This window comes from Lutra lutra, chromosome 12, assembly GCF_902655055.1.
Source record: "Lutra lutra chromosome 12, mLutLut1.2, whole genome shotgun sequence".
Lineage (NCBI taxonomy): Eukaryota > Metazoa > Chordata > Mammalia > Carnivora > Mustelidae > Lutra > Lutra lutra.
The window spans coordinates 39,085,196-39,106,568 of record NC_062289.1 but is presented as its reverse complement, the minus strand read 5'-3'; the positions used below and the strand labels follow the sequence as shown (position 1 = coordinate 39,106,568).

The 21,373-nt window shown below is 38.2% G+C and overlaps 1 protein-coding gene across 15 annotated transcripts in view; it reads right to left on the bottom strand.

Moving 5' to 3' along the window:
- NOL4 (nucleolar protein 4) overlaps positions 1–21,373 on the bottom strand; it is a 413,344-nt gene that overhangs the window by 24,663 nt on the left and 367,308 nt on the right. The window contains exon 11 of one of the 15 annotated variants that reach the window (XR_007122029.1): positions 17,663–17,752. The exons of the other annotated variants lie outside the window; for them this stretch is intronic. The gene's annotated coding sequence lies outside the window, so the exon portion shown is untranslated. The remainder of the gene's footprint in view (positions 1–17,662; positions 17,753–21,373) is intronic. 15 annotated transcript variants of the gene reach the window in all.

Sequence of the window (21,373 nt, the reverse complement as noted above, 5' to 3'; positions counted from 1 at the left end):
AGTGGTAATCATATTGCAATATATAAATAAACACATAGTATACCTTAAAGTTAAACAGTGTTATGTCAATTATAGCTCATAAAATATTTTTTTAAATGCTCACATTTAGTGTACAATTATTCAGAACCATAAAGGAAAAAAAAAAACATTAAGGAAACAGTGATACATCTGAAATGATAAAAACTTCTCCTTAGGGAGTCAAGATGGCGGAGAAGTAGGGGCTGAGACTACTTCAGGTAGCGGGAGATCAGCTAAATAGCTTATCTAAAGATTGCAAACACCTACAAATCCAATGGGAGATTGAAGAGAAGAAGAACAGCAATTCTAGAAACAGAAAATCAACCACTATCTGAAAGGTAGGACTGGCGGAGAAGTGAATCCAAAGCAATGGGAAGATAGACTGTGGGGGGAGGGGCCGGCTCCCGGCAAGCAGCGGAGCAACGGAGCACAAAATCGGGACTTTTAAAAGTCTTTTCCGCTGAGGGACATCGCTCCAGAGGCTTAACCAGGGTGAAGCCCACGCAGGGTCTGCGTGACTTCAGGTCCCACAGGGTCACAGAAGGATCGGGGGTGTCTGAGTGTCGCAGAGCTTACCGGTATTAGAACGGGGAAGCCGGCTACAGAGACAGAGCCGAGGAGTGAGCTCTAAACGCGGGGTTACCTTGAACCGGTCACAGGCGCGGTCAGCTCGGAGCGTGGCCAGAGGCCAGGGTGACAGGAGTAATTGGGCGCTTTTCTCTGAGGGCGCACTGAAGAGTGGGGCTCCGGGCTTTCGCCTCCTCCGGGCCGGAGACCGGGAGGCCGCCATCTTCATTCCCATCTTCCAGTCTTCCAGAACTCTACGGAAAGCGCTCAGGGAACAAAAGCTCCCGAAAGCAAACCCAGCAAACCCGAGCGGATTACTCAGCCCTGCCCCAGGTAAGGGCGATGCAACTCCACCTGGGGCAAAGACGCTTGGAATCACTACAACAGGCCCCTCCCCCAGAAGATCAACGGGAAACCCAGCCAGGACCAAGTTCACCTACCAAGGAGTGCAGGTTCAATACCAAGGAGAGCGGCAGAATTCCAGAGGAGAAGAAAGCAAAGCATGGGACTCATGGCTGTCTCCCCATGATTCTTTAGCCTTGCAGTTAATTTAATTTTTTTTTCTTTTTCAATTTTTTTTTTCTCTTCTTCTAAATTTTTTTAACTTTTACCGTTTTCTTTTTTAACGTTTTTTAAATAGTTTATCTAATATATATATGCATATATATATATTTTTTCCTTTTTATATTTTTTTTTGCTTTCTTTTTTTAATAGTTTTTTTTTTTTTCCTTTCTGAACCCCTTTTTATCCCCTTTCTCCCCCCTCACGATTTGGGATCTCTTCTGATTTGGCTAAAGCATATTGTCCTGGGGTTGGTGCCACCCTTTTAGTATTTTACTTGCTCCTTCATATACTCTTACCTGGACAAAATGACAAGGCAGAAAAATTCACAACAAAAAAAAAGAACAAGAAGCAGTACCAAAGGCTAGGGACCTAATCAATACAGACATTGGTAATATGTCAGATATAGAGTTCAGAATGATGATTCTCAAGGTTCTAGCCGGGCTTGAAAAAGGCATGGAAGATATTAAAGCAACCCTCTCGGGAGACATAAAAGCCCTTTCTGGAGAAATAAAAGAACTAAAATCTAACCAAGTTGAAATCAAAAAAGCTATTAATGAGGTGCAATCAAAAATGGAGGCTCTCACTGCTAGGATAAATGAGGCAGAAGAAAGAATTAGCGATATAGAAGACCAAATGACAGAGAATAAAGAAGCTGAGCAAAAGAGGGACAAACAGCTACTGGACCACGAGGGGAGAATTCGAGAGATAAGTGACACCATAAGACGAAACAACATTAGAATAATTGGGATTCCAGAAGAAGAGGAAACAGAGAGGGGAGCAGAAGGTATATTGGAGAGAATTATTGGAGAGAATTTCCCCAATATGGCAAAGGGAACAAGCATCAAAATCCAGGAGGTTCAGAGAACCCCCCTCAAAATCAATAAGAATAGGTCTACACCCCGTCACCTAATAGTAAAATTGACAAGTCTTAGTGACAAAGAAAAGATCCTGAAAGCAGCCCGGGAAAAGAAGTCTGTAACGTACAATGGTAAAAATATTAGATTGGCAGCAGACTTATCCACAGAGACCTGGCAGGCCAGAAAGAGCTGGCATGATATGTTCAGAGTACTAAATGAGAAAAACATGCAGCCAAGAATACTATATCCAGCTAGGCTATCATTGAAAATAGAAGGAGAGATTAAAAGCTTCCAGGACAAACAAAAACGGAAAGAATTTGCAAATACCAAACCAGCTCTACAGGAAATAATGAAAGGGGTCCTCTAAGCAAAGAGAGACCCTCAAAGTAGTAGATCAGAAAGAAACCGAGACAATATACAATAACAGTCACCTTACAGGCAATACAATGGCACTAAATTCATATCTCTCAATACTTACCCTGAATGGTAATGGGCTAAATGCCCCAATCAAAAGACACAGGGTATCAGAATGGATCAAAAAACAAAACCCATCTATATGTTGCCTACAAGAAACTCATCTTAAACCCGAAGACACCTCCAGGTTTAAAGTGAGGGGGTGGAAAAGAATTTACCATGCTAATGGACATCAGAAGAAAGCAGGAGTGGCAATCCTTATATCAGATCAATTAGATTTTAAGCCAAAGACTATAATAAGAGAGGAGGAAGGACACTATATCATACTCAAAGGAACTGTCCAACAAGAAGATCTAACAATTTTAAATATCTATGCCCCTAATGTGGGAGCAGCCAACTATATAAACCAATTAATAACAAAATCAAAGAAACACATCGACAAGAATACAATAATAGTAGGGGATTTTAACACTTCCCTCACTGAAATGGACAGATCATCCAAGCAAAAGATCAACAAGGAAATCAAGGCCTTAAATGACACACTGGACCAGATGGACATCACAGATATATTCAGAACATTTCATCCCAAAGCAACAGAATACACATTCTTCTTTCTCCAGAATAGATCACATTCTTGGTCCTAAATCAAGTCTCAACCGGTATCAAAAGACTGGGATCATTCCCTGCATATTTTCAGACCACAATGCTCTGAAGCTAGAACTCAATAACAAGAGGAAATTTGGAAAGAACCCAAATACATGGAGACTAAACAGCATCCTTCTAAAGAATGAATGGGTCAACCAGGAAATCAAAGAAGAATTGAAAAAATTTATGGAAACAAATGATAATGAAAACACAATGTTTCAAAATCTGTGGGACACAACAAAGGCAGTCCTGAGAGGAAACTATATAGCGGTACAAGCCTTTCTCAAGAAACAAGAAAGGTCTCAGGTACACAACCTAACCCTACACCTAAAGGAGCTGGAGAAAGAACAAGAAAGAAACCCTAAACCCAGCAGGAGAAGAGAAATCATAAAGATCAGAGCAGAAATCAATGACATAGAAACCAAAAAAACAATAGAACAAATCAACGAAACTAGGAGCTGGTTCTTTGAAAGAATTAATAAGATTGATAAACCCCTGGCCAGACTTATCAAAAAGAAAAGAGAGAGGACCCAAATAAATAAAATCATGAATGAAAGAGGAGAGATCACAACGAACACCAAAGAAATACAGACAATTATAAGAACATACTATGAGCAACTCTACGCCAACAAATTTGACAATCTGGAAGAAATGGATGCATTCCTAGAGACATATAAACTACCACAACTGAACCAGGAAGAAATAGAAAGCCTCAACAGACCCATAACCAGTAAGGAGATTGAAACAGTCATCAAAAATCTCCAAACAAACAAAAGCCCAGGGCCAGACGGCTTCCCGGGGGAATTCTACCAAACATTTAAAGAAGAACTAATTCCTATTCTCCTGAAACTGTTCCAAAAAATAGCAATAGAAGGAAAACTTCCAAACTCATTTTATGAGGCCAGCATCACCTTGATCCCAAAACCAGACAAGGATCCCAACAAAAAAGAGAACTACAGACCAATATCCTTGATGAACACAGATGCAAAAATTCTCGCCAAAATACTAGCCAATAGGATTCAACAGTACGTTAAAAGGATTATTCACCACGACCAAGTGGGATTTATTCCAGGGCTGCAAGGTTGGTTCAACATCCGGAAATCAATCAATGTGATACAACACATTAATCAAAGAAAGAACAAGAACCATATGATACTCTCCATAGATGCTGAAAAAGCATTTGACAAAGTACAGCATCCCTTCCTGATCAAAACTCTTCAAAGTGTAGGGATAGACGGCACATACCTCAATATTATCAAAGCCATCTATGAAAAACCCACCGCAAATATCATTCTCAATGGAGAAAAACTGAAAGCTTTTCCGCTAAGGTCAGGAACACGGCAGGGATGTCCGTTATCACCACTGCTATTCAACATAGTACTAGAAGTCCTAGCCTCAGCAATCAGACAACAAAAGGAAATTAAAGGCATCCAAATCGGCAAAGAAGAAGTCAAACTATCACTCTTCGCAGATGATATGATTCTCTATGTGGAAAACCCAAAAGACTCCACTCCAAAACTGCTAGAACTTGTACAGGAATTCAGTAAAGTGTCAGGATATAAAATCAATGCACAGAAATCAGTTGCATTTCTCTACACCAACAACAAGACAGAAGAAAGAGAAATTAAGGAGTCCATCCCATTTACAATTGCACCCAAAACTATAAGATACCTAGGAATAAACCTAACCAAAGAGACTAAGAATCTATACTCAGAAAACTATAAAGTACTCATGAAAGAAATTGAGGAAGACACAAAGAAATGGAAAAATGTTCCATGCTCCTGGATTGGAAGAATAAATATTGTGACAATGTCTATGCTACCTAAAGCAATCTACACATTTAATGCAATTCCTATCAAAGTACCATCCATTTTTTTCAAAGAAATGGAACAAATAATCCTAAAATTTATATGGAACCAGAAAAGACCTCGAATAGCCAAAGGAATATTGAAAAAGAAAGCCAAAGTTGGTGGCATCACAATTCCGGACTTCAAGCTCTACTACAAAGCTGTCATCATCAAGACAGCATGGTACTGGCACAAAAACAGACACATAGATCAATGGAACAGAATAGAGAGCCCAGAAATGGACCCTCAACTCTATGGTCAACTCATCTTCGACAAAGCAGGAAAGAATGTCCAATGGAACAAAGACAGCCTCTTCAATAAATGGTGTTGGGAAAATTGGACAGCCACATGCAGAAAAATGAAATTGGATCATTTCCTTACACCACACACGAAAATAGACTCAAAATGGATGAAGGATCTCAATGTGAGAAAGGAATCCATCAAAATCCTCGAGAACACAGGCAGCAACCTCTTCGACGTCAGTCGCAGCAACATCTTCCTAGGAACATCACCAAAGGCAAGGGAAGCAAGGGCAAAAATGAACTATTGGGATTTTATCAAGATCAAAAGCTTTTGCACAGCAAAGGAAACAGTTAAAAAAACCAAAAGACAACTGACAGAATGGGAGAAGATATTTGCAAATGACATATCAGATAAAGGGCTAGTGTCCAAAATCTATAAAGAACTTAGCAAACTCAACACCCAAAGAACAAATAATCCAATCAAGAAATGGGCAGAGGACATGAACAGACATTTCTGCAAAGAAGACATCCAGATGGCCAACAGACACATGAAAAAGTGCTCCATATCACTCGGCATCAGGGAAATACAAATCAAAACCACAATGAGATATCACCTCACACCAGTCAGAATGGCTAAAATTAACAAGTCAGGAAATGACAGATGCTGGCGAGGATGCGGAGAAAGGGGAACCCTCCTACACTGTTGGTGGGAATGCAAGCTGGTGCAACCACTCTGGAAAACAGCATGGAGGTTCCTCAAAATGTTGAAAATAGAACTACCCTATGACCCTGCAATTGCACTGCTGGGTATTTACCCTAAAGATACAAACATAGTGATCCGAAGGGGCACATGCACCCAAATGTTTATAGCAGCAATGTCTACAATAGCCAAACTATGGAAAGAACCTAGATGTCCATCTACAGACGAATGGATAAAGAAGATGTGGTATATATACACAATGGAATACTATGCAGCCATCAAAAGAAATGAAATCTTGCCATTTGCGACGACGTGGATGGAACTAGAGGGTATCATGCTTAGCGAAATAAGTCAATCGGAGAAAGACAACTATCATATGATCTCCCTGATATGAGGGAGAGGAGATGCAACATGGGGGGTCGAGGGGGTAGGAGAAGAGTAAATGAAACAAGATGGGATTGGGAGGGAGACAAACCATAAGTGACTCTTAATCTCACAAAACAAACTGAGGGTTGATGGGGGGAGGGGGTTGGGAGAGGGGGTGGGGTTATGGATATCGGGGAGGGTATGTGCTATGGTGAGTGTTGTGAAGTGTGTAAACCTGGCGATTCGCAGACCTGTACCCCTGGGGATAAAAATATATGTTTATAAAGCTGTAAAAAAAAAAAAGAAAGAAAGAAAGGATGAATCCCCAAGTTTTGTAGCAACATGGACGGGACTGGAAGAGATTATGCTGAGTGAAATAAGTCAAGCAGAGAGAGTCAATTATCATATGGTTTCACTTATTTGTGGAGCATAACAAATAGCATGGAGGACAAGGGGAGATGGAGAGGAGAAGGGAGTTGAGGGAAATTGGAAGGGGAGGTGAACCATGAGAGACTATGGACTCTGAAAAACGATCTGGGAATTTTGAAGGGGTGGGGGGTGGGAGGTTGGGGGCACCAGGTGGTGGGTATTGTAGAGGGCACGGATTGCATGGAGCACTGGGTGTGGTGCAAAAATAATGAATACTGTTATGCTGAAAAAAAATAAAAAAATTAAAATAAAATTAAAAAAAAATGTCAAATAAAACTGTAAAACCCCAGCATCAGGGGAAAACAACATATTAACCTCCCAGTATCACCCCACAGCCTGTATATTCTTAGATACAACTTTCCTCTCTCTCAAAATTTGTTCTCATGAATCCTGTTCTTTTTAAAAAATTTTTTTTTACCTACTTACCATTTCAACTAGATATTTAGTACATTTGATAGTAACTTTTTAACTTGAACTTTTTTCATACATATATTTTTGTTTTTCTTTATACACACACATACACACACAGATTTAAGTAGTCGTCTTTCCCTATTCAGTACTACCTCTACATATATACCCATTTTAATTTCCCTGTATCTCTGGAAAGTTGAGTCCTCTTCCAGGATAATACCCATGAAGAACTGAAATACCCTTCCTCACCCACATTGAGGGATTATAACCACCTTCCCATCACTACCCCCCTCTTTATTTTGTGTTTTTATTATTTTTCTTATTCTTATGTCAGTGTTTCTGTGTGTGTGTGTGTGTGTGTTTGTACTTTATAAATCTTATTTTGGGGGTTCATCCTGGCTGGGTTTTTCTTTTTTTTCTCTTGTTGGTCTTTTTATTTGATCGTTTTTGTTTTGTACTTTATAAATCTTATTTATAAAGTACTTAATTTTTATTTATAAAAATTTATTTATAAAGTACTTAATTTTGTACTTTATAAATCTTACTCTTTGTATTTATAAATCAGCTCATTTTGGCTGGGTTTTTTTTTTTTCCTTTTTCCTCTCTCTTTGGTGGTGACTCCCAATTACTCCGAAACTTTCCAGGGTGCACCTTGTCTGAATTGTGGTTAATATTTTCAACTATACATCCCCTCAACCACGTCTCACCAGAAATACTAGGAGAAGGGACCCCCAACAGAGGAAAAAATTCAGAGAATGTGACCTCTGCCACAGAACTATTGGATATGGGCATAAGCAAGATGTTGGAAATAGAATTCGGAGTAACAGTTATCAAGACAGTGGCTAGGTTGGAGAAAACCATTAGTGGCAACATAGAATCTCTATGGGAAGAAGTGAGAGCTGATTTGGCAGAACTTAAAAATGCTGTCAATGAGATCCAATCTAATCTAAATACTCTAACAGCCAGAGTAAATGAGACAGAAGACTGAATTATTGATCTAGAAAACAAACTGACAGAAAAGAAGGATCAGGAGGAGGCATGGAACAAACAGCTTAGAAGTCATGAAAACAGAATTAGAGAAAATAAATGATGCCATGAAACATTCCAATGTCAGAATTATTGGGTTCCCCGAGGGGGTGGAGAGAGAGAAAGGACTAGAAGATACAGTTGAGCAAGTCCTAGATGAGAATTTCCCTAATCTGGGGAATGGAACAAGTGTTCACATCCTAGAGGCAGAGAGGACACCCCCAAAGATTGAAGGTAGAAAAACCTCCAGAGATGTAATTGTGCACAAATCTTAAATTCAGAGAAAATATCTTAAGGGAAGCAAGAGGGAAGAGATTCCTTATGTACCCACGGAGGAACATCACAATAATGTCAAACCTGTCCACAGAAACCTGGCAAGCCAGAAAGGGCTGGCAAGACATATTCAGGGCACTAAATGAGAAGAACATGCAGCCAAGAAAACTGTATCTGGCAAGGCTGACATTCAGAATGGATGGAGAGATAAAGAGCTTCCAAGACTGGAAAAGACTAAAAGATTATATGACCACCAAGCCGGCAATACAAGAAATATTAAGGGGGCATTCTATAAAAGAAAATAGACCCCAAGAGTGGATATAGAACAGGAATTTACAGAGACAATCTATAGAAACAAGGACTTCACAGGCAACATGATGGAAATAAAAACATATCTTTTAATAATCACGCTCAACGTGAATGGTCTAAATGCTCCCATTCAATGGCACAGGCTTGCAGATTGGATAAAAAGACAGGACCCATCCATATGCTTCCTAGAAGACATGCATTTTGAACCTAAAGATACACTCAGACTGAAAGTGAAGGGATAGAGAACCATCTTTCATGACAACGGGCCTCTAAAGAAAGCTGGGGTAGCAATTCTCCTATCAGACAAATTAGATTTTAAGCTAAAGACTGTAGTCAGAGATACAGAAGAACTCGACATCATTTTTAAAGGGTATATCCAACAAGGAGATCTAACAATTGTAAATATTTATGTTCCCAACATGGGAGCAGCCAATTACATAAGACAATTTATATAAGAAATAAACATATTGATAAGAATATGCTAATTGTAGGGGATCTTGACATGCCACTTTCAGCAATAGAAAGATCATCTAAGCAGAACATCAACAAAGAAGAGTTGTGAATGACAATTGGACCAGATGGACCTCATATAAAGAACATTACACCCTAAAACAACAGACTACTCATTCTTCTCGAGTGCACATGGAACTTCCTCCAGAATAGACCACATACTAGTTCACAAATAAGGTCTCAACTGATACCAAAAGACTGAGATTATTCCCTGCATATTCTCAGGCCACAATGCTTTGAAATTAGAACTCAACCACAAGAAAAAGTTTGGAAGGAGTTCAAACATTTGGAAGCTAAAGACAATCCTGCTCAATAATGTTTGGATCAACCAGGAAATAAAAGAAAAACTTAAACAATTCATGGGAACCAATGAGAATGAAGACACATAGGTCCAAAACCTATGGGATACAGCAAAGGCAGTCTTAAGGGGGAAATACATAGCCATCCAAGCCTCCCTCAAAAAACCTGAAAAGTCCAGAATACACCAGCTATCTTTACACTTTAAAAGAACTGGAGAATCAACAACAAATTAAGCCAACCCCATGCACGAGCAGAGATACTGAGTTAGAAACCAGAGATACAGTAGAACACATCAACAAAACTAGAAGCTGGTTCTTAGAATTAATAAGATCAATAAACCACAGGCCAGACTAATCCAAGAGAAAAGAGAAAGGACCCAAATTAACAAAACTATGATGAAAGGGAAGAGATCACGACTAATACCAAGGAAATAGAAACAATCATCAGAAATTATTATCAACAGCTAGATGCTAATAAGTTAAGCAAACTAGAAGAAATGGATGCATGCCTGGAAACCTATAAACTTCCCAGACTAAAACAGGAAGAAATTGAGAACCTGAATAGACAAATATCTAGTAACGAGATTGAAGCAGTGATAAAAAACCTCCCAAAAAACAAGAGTCCAGGACCTGATAGATACCCTGAGGAATTCTACCAAACATTCAAAGAAGAAATATTACCTATTCTCCTAGAGCGGTTTCAAAAATAGAAACAGAAGGAAAGCTTCCAGACTTTTTCTATGAAGCCAGCATTACCTTGATCTCCAAACCAGGCAAAGACCCCATCAAAAAGGAGAATTTGGGATAAATATGGATGTCAAGATTCTCAACACAATCCTAGCTAATAGGATCCAACAATACATTAAAAAGATTTTCCACCATGACCAAGTGGAATTTATCCCTGGGATGCAAGGCTGGTTCAACATTTGCAAATCAATCAATGTGTTAGAACAAATCAATAAGAGAAGAGAGAAGAACCACATGGTCCTCTCAATTGATGCAAAAAAAGCATTTGACAAAATACAGCATCCTTTTCTGATTAAAACTCTTCAGAGTATAGGGACAGAGGCAACATTCCTCAACTTTATAAACTCCACCTATGAAAAATAAACAGTGAATACCATTCTCAATGAGAAAAGCTGAGAGCTTTCCCATGGAAATCAGGGACATGAGAAGGATGCCCACTCTTGCCACTATTGTTCAACATAGCACTAAAAGTCCTAGCAACAGCAATCAGACAACAAAAAGAAATAAAAGGTATTCAAATTGGCAAAGAAGAAGTCAAACTCTCTCTCTTTGCAGATGACATGGTACTTTATGTGGAAAACCAAAAGACTCCACCCCCAAATTACTAGAACTTATACAGCAATTCAGTAATGTGGCAGGATACAAAATCAATGCACGGAAATCAGTTACTTTCTTATACACTAACAATGAAACTGTAGAAAGGAATATTAGAGAATCAATTCCATTTATAATAGCACCCAAAACCATGGGATACCTTGGAATAAACCTAACCACAGTAAAGGATCTATACTTGAGGAACTACAGAACACTCATGAAAGAAATTGAAGAAGACACAAAAAGACAGAAAAACATTCCATGCTCATGGGTCAGAAGAATAAACATTGTTAAAATGTCTATACTGCCCAGAGCAATCTATACTTTCAACACCATCCTGATCAAAATATCATCGACATTTTTCAAAGTGCTAAACAAACAATCCCAAAATTTGTAAGGAACCAGAGAAGACCCCGAATTGCCAAGGAAATGTTGAAAAAGAAAAAGCTGGGGCATCACGTTGCCTGATTTCAAGCTTTATTACAAAGCTGTTAATACCAAGACAGCATGATACTGGCACAAAAACAGACACACAGAACAATGGAACAGAGGGGAGAGCCCAGAGATGGACCCTCAACTCTATGGTCAAATAATCGACAAAGCAGCAAAAAATATCCACTGGAAAAAAGACAGTCTCTTCAATAAATGGTGCTGGGAAAATTGGACAGCTATATACAGAAGAATGAAACTTGACCATCCTCTTACACCAATACACAAAGATAAACTCAAAATGGATGAGAGACCTCAATGTGAGACAGGAATCCATCAAAACCCTAGAGGAGAACAGAGGCAGTAAGCTCTTTGACATCAGCCACAGCAACTTCTTTCAAGACACCTCTCCAAAGGCAAGGGAAACAAAAGTGAAAATGAACTTTTGGGACTTCGTCAAGATAAAAAGCTTCTGTACAGCAAAGGAAATGGTCAACAACACAAAGAGGCAACCCACAGAATGGGAGAAGAAATTTGCAAATAACAATACAGCCAAAGACTGATATCCAGGATGTATACGGAACTTTGCAAACTCAACACCCAAAATAAAAACAGATAATCAAGTCAAAAAACAGGCAGAAGGTGTAAACAGACATGTCTCCAATGAAGATAAACAAATGGCTAGCAGACACATGAAAAAATGTTTACCATCATTAGCCATCAGGGAAATTAAAATCAAAAGCACATTGAGATACCACCAGAATGGCAAAAATTAACAAGACAGGAAACAACAAATGTTGGAGAGGATGTGGAGAAAGGGAAACCCTCTTACACTGTTGGTGGGAATACAAGGTGGTGCAGCCACTTTGGATAACAGTGTGGAGATTCCTCAGGAAATTAAAAATAGAGCTACTCTATGACCCAGCAATTGTACTACCAGGTATTTACCCCAAAGACACAGATGTAGTGAAAAGAAGGGCCATATGTATCCCAATGTTCATAGCAGCAATGTCCACAATAGCCAAACTGTGGAAAGAGCTGAGATGCCCTTCAACAGACAAATGGATAAAGATGATGTGGTCCATATATACAATGGAATATTACGCAGCCATCAGGAAAGATGAATACCCAACTTCTGCATCAATATGGATGGAACTGGAGGAGATTATGCTGAGTGAAATAAGTCAAGCAGAGACAACTATCATATGGTTTCACTTACTTATGGAACATAAGGAATAGCATGAAGGACATTAGGAGACGGTAAGAAAAGTGAAGGGGAGCAAATCAGAGTGGGAGATGAACAATGAGACACTGTGGACTCCAAGAGACAGACTGAGGGTTTTAGAGGGGAGGGGGGTTGGAGGGATGGGTGAGCCTGGTGGTGGGTCTTAAGGAGGGCATGTATTGCATGGAGCACTGGGTGTTATATGTAAACAATGAATCTTGGAACACTATATCAAAAACTAATGATGTATGGTGAGTAACACAACACAATAAAAATTTTTTAAAAAGTGAAGGGATGGAAAAGCATTTATCATGCAAGTGGAAGTGAAAAGAAAGCTGGGGTAGGAAAACTTATATCATAGAAAATAGAAACAAAGATTATAAAAACATACAAAAAAGGATGTTATATAGTCATAAAGGGAATATCTAGGAAGCTACAAGTGTAAATATTTATGGACCAAATGTAGGAGCGTCCAAATATATAAAGCAGCTAATAACAAACATAAAGAAAGTGATCAATCGTAACACAAAACTAGTAAGGGGTCTTTAACACCCTCCTTACATCAATGGTTAGATCATCTAAAAAGAAAATCAACAAGGCAAGAGTGACTTTAAGTGACACACTGGACCAAATGGATCTGACAAATATAAATAAGACACTCCATCCTAAAACAGCACACACAGAACATTCTCAGAATAGATCACATTGTAGGCTACAAAACAAGTCTCAACAAATTCAGAAGGACCAAAGTTATATCATGTAGGTTTTCTAACCACAATGCCATGAAACCAGAAATCAACTACAAGAAAAAATCTGGAAAGAACACAAATACATGGAGATTAAATAATATGCTACTAAACAATGAATCAATCAACTAAGAACTCAAAGAAGAAATTCAAAAGTACAACAAGATAATGAAAATGAACACACAACAGTCCAAAATCACTGAGATGCAGCAAAAGCTGTTTGGGGGGAGGTTTATAGCAACACAGGCCTACCTCATGAAGCAAGAAACATCACAAACAAAAATCTAAACTTACACCTAAAGGAGCTAGAAAAAGATGAACAAAACCCATACCACTAGAAGGAAGAAAATAATAAATTATAGAACAGAAATAAACAAAATAGAAACTGAAAAAACAATAGGATAAAGTAATGAAAACAGGAGCTGGTTATTTGAAAGGATCAACAAAACTAATAAACTTTAGGCAGATTCATCAAAACAGAGGACTCAAAATCAGAAGTGAAACAGGAGAAATAACTGACACCACAGAAGACAAAGAATAGTAAGAGGATATTATGAAAAATGACATGCCAACAAATTTGACAACCTAGAAAGAATGAATAAATTCTTAAACTCAACCAGGAAGAAACAGAAATTTGAACACACCAATTACCAACAATGAAATTGAATCAGTAATCAAAAAACTTCCCATAAACCAAAGTCTAGGACCATACAGCTTCATAAGTAAATTCTGCCAAATATTTAAAGAAGAGTTAATACCTATTCTTCTCAAACTATTTCAAAAAATGTGAGAAAGGAAACCCTCCAAGCTAGCATTACTCTGACACCAAAACCAGATAAAGAAACTACAAGCCAGTATTTCTGATGAACACAGATGTAAAACTCCTCCACAAAATATTAGCAAGATGAATTCAACAATACATTAAAAAAATCGTTCACCACAATCAGGTGGGACTTATTGCAGGGTTGTGAAGGTGGTTCAATATTCACAAATCCATCGTGACACATCACATCAAGAAGAGTAAGGATAAAAACCATATGATCATTTTAACAGGTGTGGAAAGCATTTGACAAAGTACAACACCCATTTATGATAAAAACCCTCAAAAAAGTAGTCTAAGGGGAACATACCTCAAAATAATAAAGACCATATATGAAAAACCCACAGCTAACATTATACTCAATGGTGAAAAAATGAGAGGTTTGGGCGCCTGGGTGGCTCAGTGGGTTAAGCCGCTGCCTTCGGCTCAGGTCATGATCTCAGGGTCCTGGGATCGAGTCCCGCATCGGGCTCTCTGCTCAGCAGGGAGCCTGCTTCCCTCTCTCTGCCTGCCTCTCCATCTACTTGTGATCTCTCTCTGTCAAATAAATAAATAAAATCTTTAAAAAAAAAAAATGAGAGGTTTTTCTCCCCCTCTAAGGTCAGGAACAAGACAAGGGTGTCCACTTTCAATACTTTTATTCAACATAGTAATGGGTGTCCTGGCTGCAGAAACCAAATAAGGAAAGTAAATTAAAAACAACCAATTTGGTAAGGAAGGAACTATCACTACTTGCAGATGACCTAACAGTGTACACAGGAAACCCTAGAGACTCCATCAAAAAATGCTAGAAGTGACAAATGAATTCAGTAAGGTCACAGGATACAAAATCAATATATAGGAATTTGCTGCATTTTAGACACTAATAATGAAGTAGCTTAATAATGAATTAAGAAAACAGTCCCAGTTACAACTGCACCAAAAAAGTGAAATACTTAGGAATAAACTTAACCAAGGAGGTGAAAGACTCGTACTTTGAAATCTTTTAAAACACTGATGAAAGAAATTGAAGATGACACAAACAAATGGAAAGATATTCTATGCTCATGAATTGAGAGAAAAAATATTGTTAGACTGTCCATACTACTCAAAGCAATCTACAGTTTTAATGCAATCCTTATCAAAATACCAATAGCATTTTTCACAGACTAGAACAACTATTCCTAAAATTTGTATGGAACCACAAAAAGGCATGAATTGTCAAAGCAATCTTGAAAAGCACAAAACTGGAGGTACCAAAATACTAGTTATCAAGATATACTACAGAACCATAGTAATCAAAATAGTATGGTACTGGCACAAAAAAAGACAAATCAATGGGACAGATAGAGAGCCCAGACAAACCCATGATTATATGGTCAGTTAATCTTTGACAAAAGAGGTAAGAATATACCATGGGAAAATTCTCTTTAACAAATGGTGTTGGGAAAAATGGACCACCTTCTTACAACATATAAAAAAATAAACTCAAAATAGATTAAACACATAAATGTGAGTCCTGAAACCATAAAAATCCTAGAAGAGAGCATAGGCAGTAATTTCTCTGACATTAGCCATAGCAATGTTTTTCTAGATAGGTCTCCTGAGGAAACAAAAACAAAAATAAACTCTTGGGAATACATCAAAACAAAAAACTTCCATACAGTGAAGGAAATAGTCAACAAAACTAAAAGACAAGCTACTGAATGGGAGAAGATATTTGCAATATCTTCTTTACATATCCAATAAAAGTGTTAGTATCCATAATACATGAAGAACTTATACAACTCAACAACAACAAAAAATCTAAAAAATGGGCTGAAGACATGAAGAGAAATTCCTCCAAAGAAAACAAACAGATAGCCAACAGACACATGAAAAGATGCTCAACATCACTCATCATCAGGGAAATGAAAATCTAAATTAAAATGAGAGATCACCTCACACCTGTCAGAATAGCTAAAATAAAAACACAAGCAATGAATATTGGTGAGGATGTAGAGAAAATGGAATCCTCTTGCACTGTTAGTGGGAAGGCCAACTGGTACGGCCACTGTGGAAAACAGTATGGAGGTTCCTCTAAAACTTAAAAATAGAATTGCCCTCTGATCCAGGAATCTCACTACTGGGTATTTACTAAAAAAATACAAAAACACTAATTGAAAGGGATACATGTACCCCTGCTAAAGTTTACTGCCACATTATTTACAATAGCCAAAATATGGAAGCATCCCAGGTGTCCAGCAATAGATGAATCCATAAAGAAGTGGTATATCTATACAATGGAATATACCCAGCCATAGAAAAGAATGAAATCTCGGCATTTGCAATTATAAGGATGGATCCAGAGGGTATAATAAGTCTAATGAAAATAAGTCTGTGAAATACAATACCATATGATTTCACTCATATGTGAATTTAAGAAACAAAACAAAGAAAAGAGACAAACAAACAAAAGACTCTCAAATATAGAGAACTAATGGTTACCAGAGGGGTGGTGGGTAGAAGGGTGGGTGAAATAGGTGGAGGGCTTGTCTTGATGAGCACAGAGTATAGCATTATTGACTCACTATACTGCACACCTGAAACTAACATAATACTGTATGTCATACCAGAATTAAAATAAAACAAATGTTTATTCTTACAATATTGCCCCAAGGAACAGTGGAGTAAGTTATATTTCTAGAAATAGGAACCAGAAAAAAATTTCTAAATTTAGTGTAAAAATTACTTTTGGCTACATTTAGAGTACAACAGTCCTTCCTTATCCCTTTCCAGGGTTTCAGTTACTTCCGGTCAACTTCATCCAGAAGTAGATGATCCTCCATTTGAAGTACTACCTGAAGGTCAACAGCAACTTAATGCTAATGTGACAGTGCCTATATCACTCACATCACTCATGTCATCGCATAGGCATTTTATCATCTCACAACATCACAAGAAAGATGAGTATGGTATGGTGAGATATCTTGAGATATCGAGAGAGAGCGACCACATTCATTCATATAACATTTATTACAGTATATTGTATAACTGTTCTATTTTATTATTGTTAGCTTCTTACTATACCTAATTTATAAATTACTAAATTTATAAATATGTGAATTCAAAAATATAACTTATAAATTAAACTTTATCATTGGTATGTAATATAGGAGAAAACATAGTGTATATATTGTTCAGTACTACCCACAGTTTCAGCCATCTACCGGGGGTCTTGGAAATGTCCCCTGTGGATAAGGGGGGACTATTGTACTCAAGAAGATTATACTCCCTTGTGAGTTTACTCACCAAGAGATAATTTATTTTTCCCTGAGACCACTGAGATATTGGCCAGAATGTTAGTCACCACACATGAATCATTTGTGAGTTCTGAATTTGCCTGAGTGGACCAAAAGCAAACCCAGGAGGCAGTTCGCACCCTGTGGACTCACTTCCACTAGTTCCAGCAATGGGATGTGGATGGAAGAAGGACTCTCAGAAAAAGCATCTGTATGTTAGTCAAGGGCCAATGTCATTTAAAAATGACTGGGTGCCTTGAAACACCACAAAAGGAAATATTAGCACTGTTACTATAATCATATTTGGCATTTGAAAAGTGTTAACATGAAAGAGAAAAAAATAAGGCAACTCTGGCCTTCCTACCCTCTTGGAGTGATTCAGGCAGACAGACCCAAGATCTCTAGTGAGGCCGGGGAGCAGCCTGGTGCCTATTTCAGGAAGGTGCATCAGTACCTGAACCCAGGAAAGAGGAATGTAGAAAATGGCTAATTCAATTTTCATACAGAGAGTATGACTTCCTAGAAAAGTAGAACATTCTGAACTCCCCAAAGAGCTCCTTCCTGAGCAGCAGTGGGCTGGTGAGGCCAGTCAAATTTAACTTGTTTGTTCAGACAGATTCCCAGAGGACATGCCAAAGTTCAAAGGAGGTTGTATGAGGAAAACAAGCCCAGCCTCTTCCCACGTGGAGAGGCCCTGAAGTGGATCCTAGCAGCCTCAAAAACAAAGGTCCCAGAATACTAATGGAGTCATCTTTTCATTCCTTCCCTTCAGTAAGTAAGCACAAACACAAAAAATACAAAACAAAAAGAGGATCTTAATAGTCAAGAAAGATCCATTTTACTGTAGAGAAGGGCTGTTAGGAAGCTGCTACCAACAAGCCTGATCCATACAGAGGTGCAAAACCAGTTACTTGTGCTCGGCTGTCCATGGAAAACACCAGGCCACTCCTTTTATTCAGAGCCCTTTCTCTGAGGCTCCCTGACTGAACAAAAACCTGCTGAAAGATTTGGGGGCTCCATCAGATAAACGTAAAGATGCTTCAGTTTATTCTGCAGGTATTTTGTGTCGTTTTCCTTTCAATTTTCCAGCAACTGATTAACATAATTTCCAATCATGAAAATTTACCAATAAGCATCTCCCTGAAACTCTACATATCTCAAGACATAGGTGTATAACATCATTCAGTCTCACCCAGTTCTAGGTTATCATCATGGTACATGTGGGAAAACCTGGAAAAACAGAATGAATTCAGTGGCAAAACTGTGGTTACATTTCAAACATTTTCAGTTTGGGCTTGCTTTCTCTACATGTCACATAATTTGAACTTCTGTCACAATGAAACTCTTGCAGAATTTGTTTTGTTTTGGGGTGCCTAGGTGGCTCCGTCAGTTAAGTGTCTGCCTTGGGCTCAGGTCATGATCTCTCAAATAAATAAAGAAAATCTTTTTAAAAATTTGTCTTGTTTCTAATTTTAAAGTCATGCCAGCTTCTGCCAAAGAGGTTTTCAATGCCTCTGTTACAAATTGTTAGCTTTTCTCAGAATCCTAAAAGACTGCAAGTTATTTAAAAGCTGGGCAGTTTGAACTAAAAGCATTGTTATTTAAAAATCACCATTTAAGTTTCCATAAGGTTATTCATTGACCACACTTATTTTATGGAGGAGTGTGGAGGAGTGAAAAATACATATATAATTAAATGCATGGAGCTTGATGGAATAAATGTAGAAAAAGTTTTCTGCAATAACAGAACCCTCCAGAAGCCAATATAATAGTGTAAGGTGAGAAGAGTAGTGTCTGGAATCAACACTGTCCAACAGAAATTTCTGTGGTGATGGAAATGTTCTTCTGTGTTAGTGAATTCTGTACTAGCCACTCACCACTTTGGCAAATAAGACCTTGAAATGTGTCCAAGTGTGACTGAGAAACTGAATTATAAATTTAGTTAATTCCAATTTCAATAGCCACATGTACTTAGTGGCTATTGTACTGGATAGTACAGATGTTGAGAAACTTATACTTAAAATAAGGATACAAATGAGTAGGGTTTAAAGTAAGGAAATATGCTAATTAAGATAGGTCATCAAAGGGATTCATTCACATGGAAGAAATGGGCTTTCTAAGAATAGTTACAAGTTGGACACCATGATGGCACAAAGAAGTCTCTACTTTGTGCCACAGAATGTGCTTTGAAAACTCACTCAGGTTTATTGGAACTCTACCGAGATATAATAACTACATAATCCCAATTACGCTGACTTCAGTTACATCACATGGTCATCTTTTTTCACATACATTATCATCATGTAGATCTTTCCATTGTGTAAATGACATAGAAATTATCCATAGGGGATTGCTTAACTTCCATGTATCACTTTTAGACTCTACTTTGTAAAATCATTATTCTCTCAATTTTATGTAATAGAGTGTATGTATTTTTCACACCACAGAAACCCCCAGCTGCTCTTCTGGAGCAGGATGATGCTGAATCCCTCCCCCATGCCTCTGCACTACTTTGCACATGGCTAGTGAACCAGAACAAGTTACTAAGAGGATAAGGTAAAGGTAAAAAGAGCACCTTGCCAGGTACCTAACGATGTAAACATTTATCTCTTGAATCAGGAAACTTAAAGTGGAACACATTTTAAGATGGAACTTGTGTATTTCAAAACATTTGTCTGAAATGTTTGATATGAAACACTTCTCCTGTTCCAGTATTGTGCTCTTCAGGGTATTAAGAGAAAAGGGGAAGAAACTTTAAGAAGACATCCCCAACTGATGATTACTACGCTCAATTGGATTTAGTTAAGTTCTCTAAACAGGTACAATATTTTACTGGAACAATTTCTTTCTGAGACATTTATTTATCCACTTAATATTCATTGAGCATGAATATAAGTTGGTTATTTATTGACCCTGGTGTTATGATAGTTAAAAAAAAAAAAATCACCTTGCCTGTCCTCAAACTGAGCACAGTCCAGTATAGAGAAGTCCATGTAACAGCTTAAGTAAGAGGTATCCCTAGGGTATCAGGATAGAGAAAACTTAATGAGGGAGGCATCCAGAAAATTATCATAGAGAACGTAATAGCTGATATAAGTCAGGTGCTGGGGAGGGCATTCCTGCATGAAAGGCAGGCAATAGGAGGGGTCAAGATGAAGAATTTGTTGTTATATAATTGAATGTGAATTTTCTTGGGATGTCTAGATCAAGCTATTTGGTAGACAACTGGATATAAAATCTGAAGCTCGGGGTAAAGCCGGGGTGAGGTATGCCATTTTTGGCGTATTTTGGGCTCACCACTGAGCAGTGTGCAGAACAAGAGGATTAAAGGGACAATGGCAGGATACGCTAGGAAAACCCCAGTATGGAGGGCACGAGTAGAGAAAAGAAAGCCCAGGAATGCAGAAAGAGAAGAATTATCGGAGGTGCAAAGTGAAAGGGGAGTGTATTATGGAAGCCAGGAGAGCGGATGTTTCAAGGGTCTAATAATCAACAGATATGAATATACTCAAGAAGTCTGGTATGGTAAAGAGCAAAAATCATCTGTAGTTTGACAATAAGTGGACTCATGGGTAAATTTGTCCTGACCAGTTTCAGCAAAATAATGGGAGAGAAGCCAGCTATAGTGGATTGAAGAGTGAAGGGCAGATGAGAAGTGAAGACAGTGCATGAATAGAAGCACTCCTCTGAAAATTTCAGGGGACAAGTGATGCTTCAGAATGTTGATGCTGAGGGCAGCACTATCCACACACAAAGCCAGTCACATCACTATCAATGAGCTCTAGAATGGTAGTGAAACTTATGGCCAAGCTTTCTTAGACTCCTAATTATAGTTTCTGATCCAAAGCATCTTTATGGCCAACAACCCTGAATATGAGTGAGGAGCAAAGAAGATAATAGATGTAAAGATTCGGGCAAACTAGAAATTGCCATACAAATGTTAGTTATTATGGTCATTATTACTACAATTTGGTCTTGTTAAATTTCGATCTGTAAATCAGCCCAGTTTATATCAGAGTTGAAAAACAAATTGAAAAGTCTGCCCAATGGAGTTTGTGGAGAGGAAACATCAGTA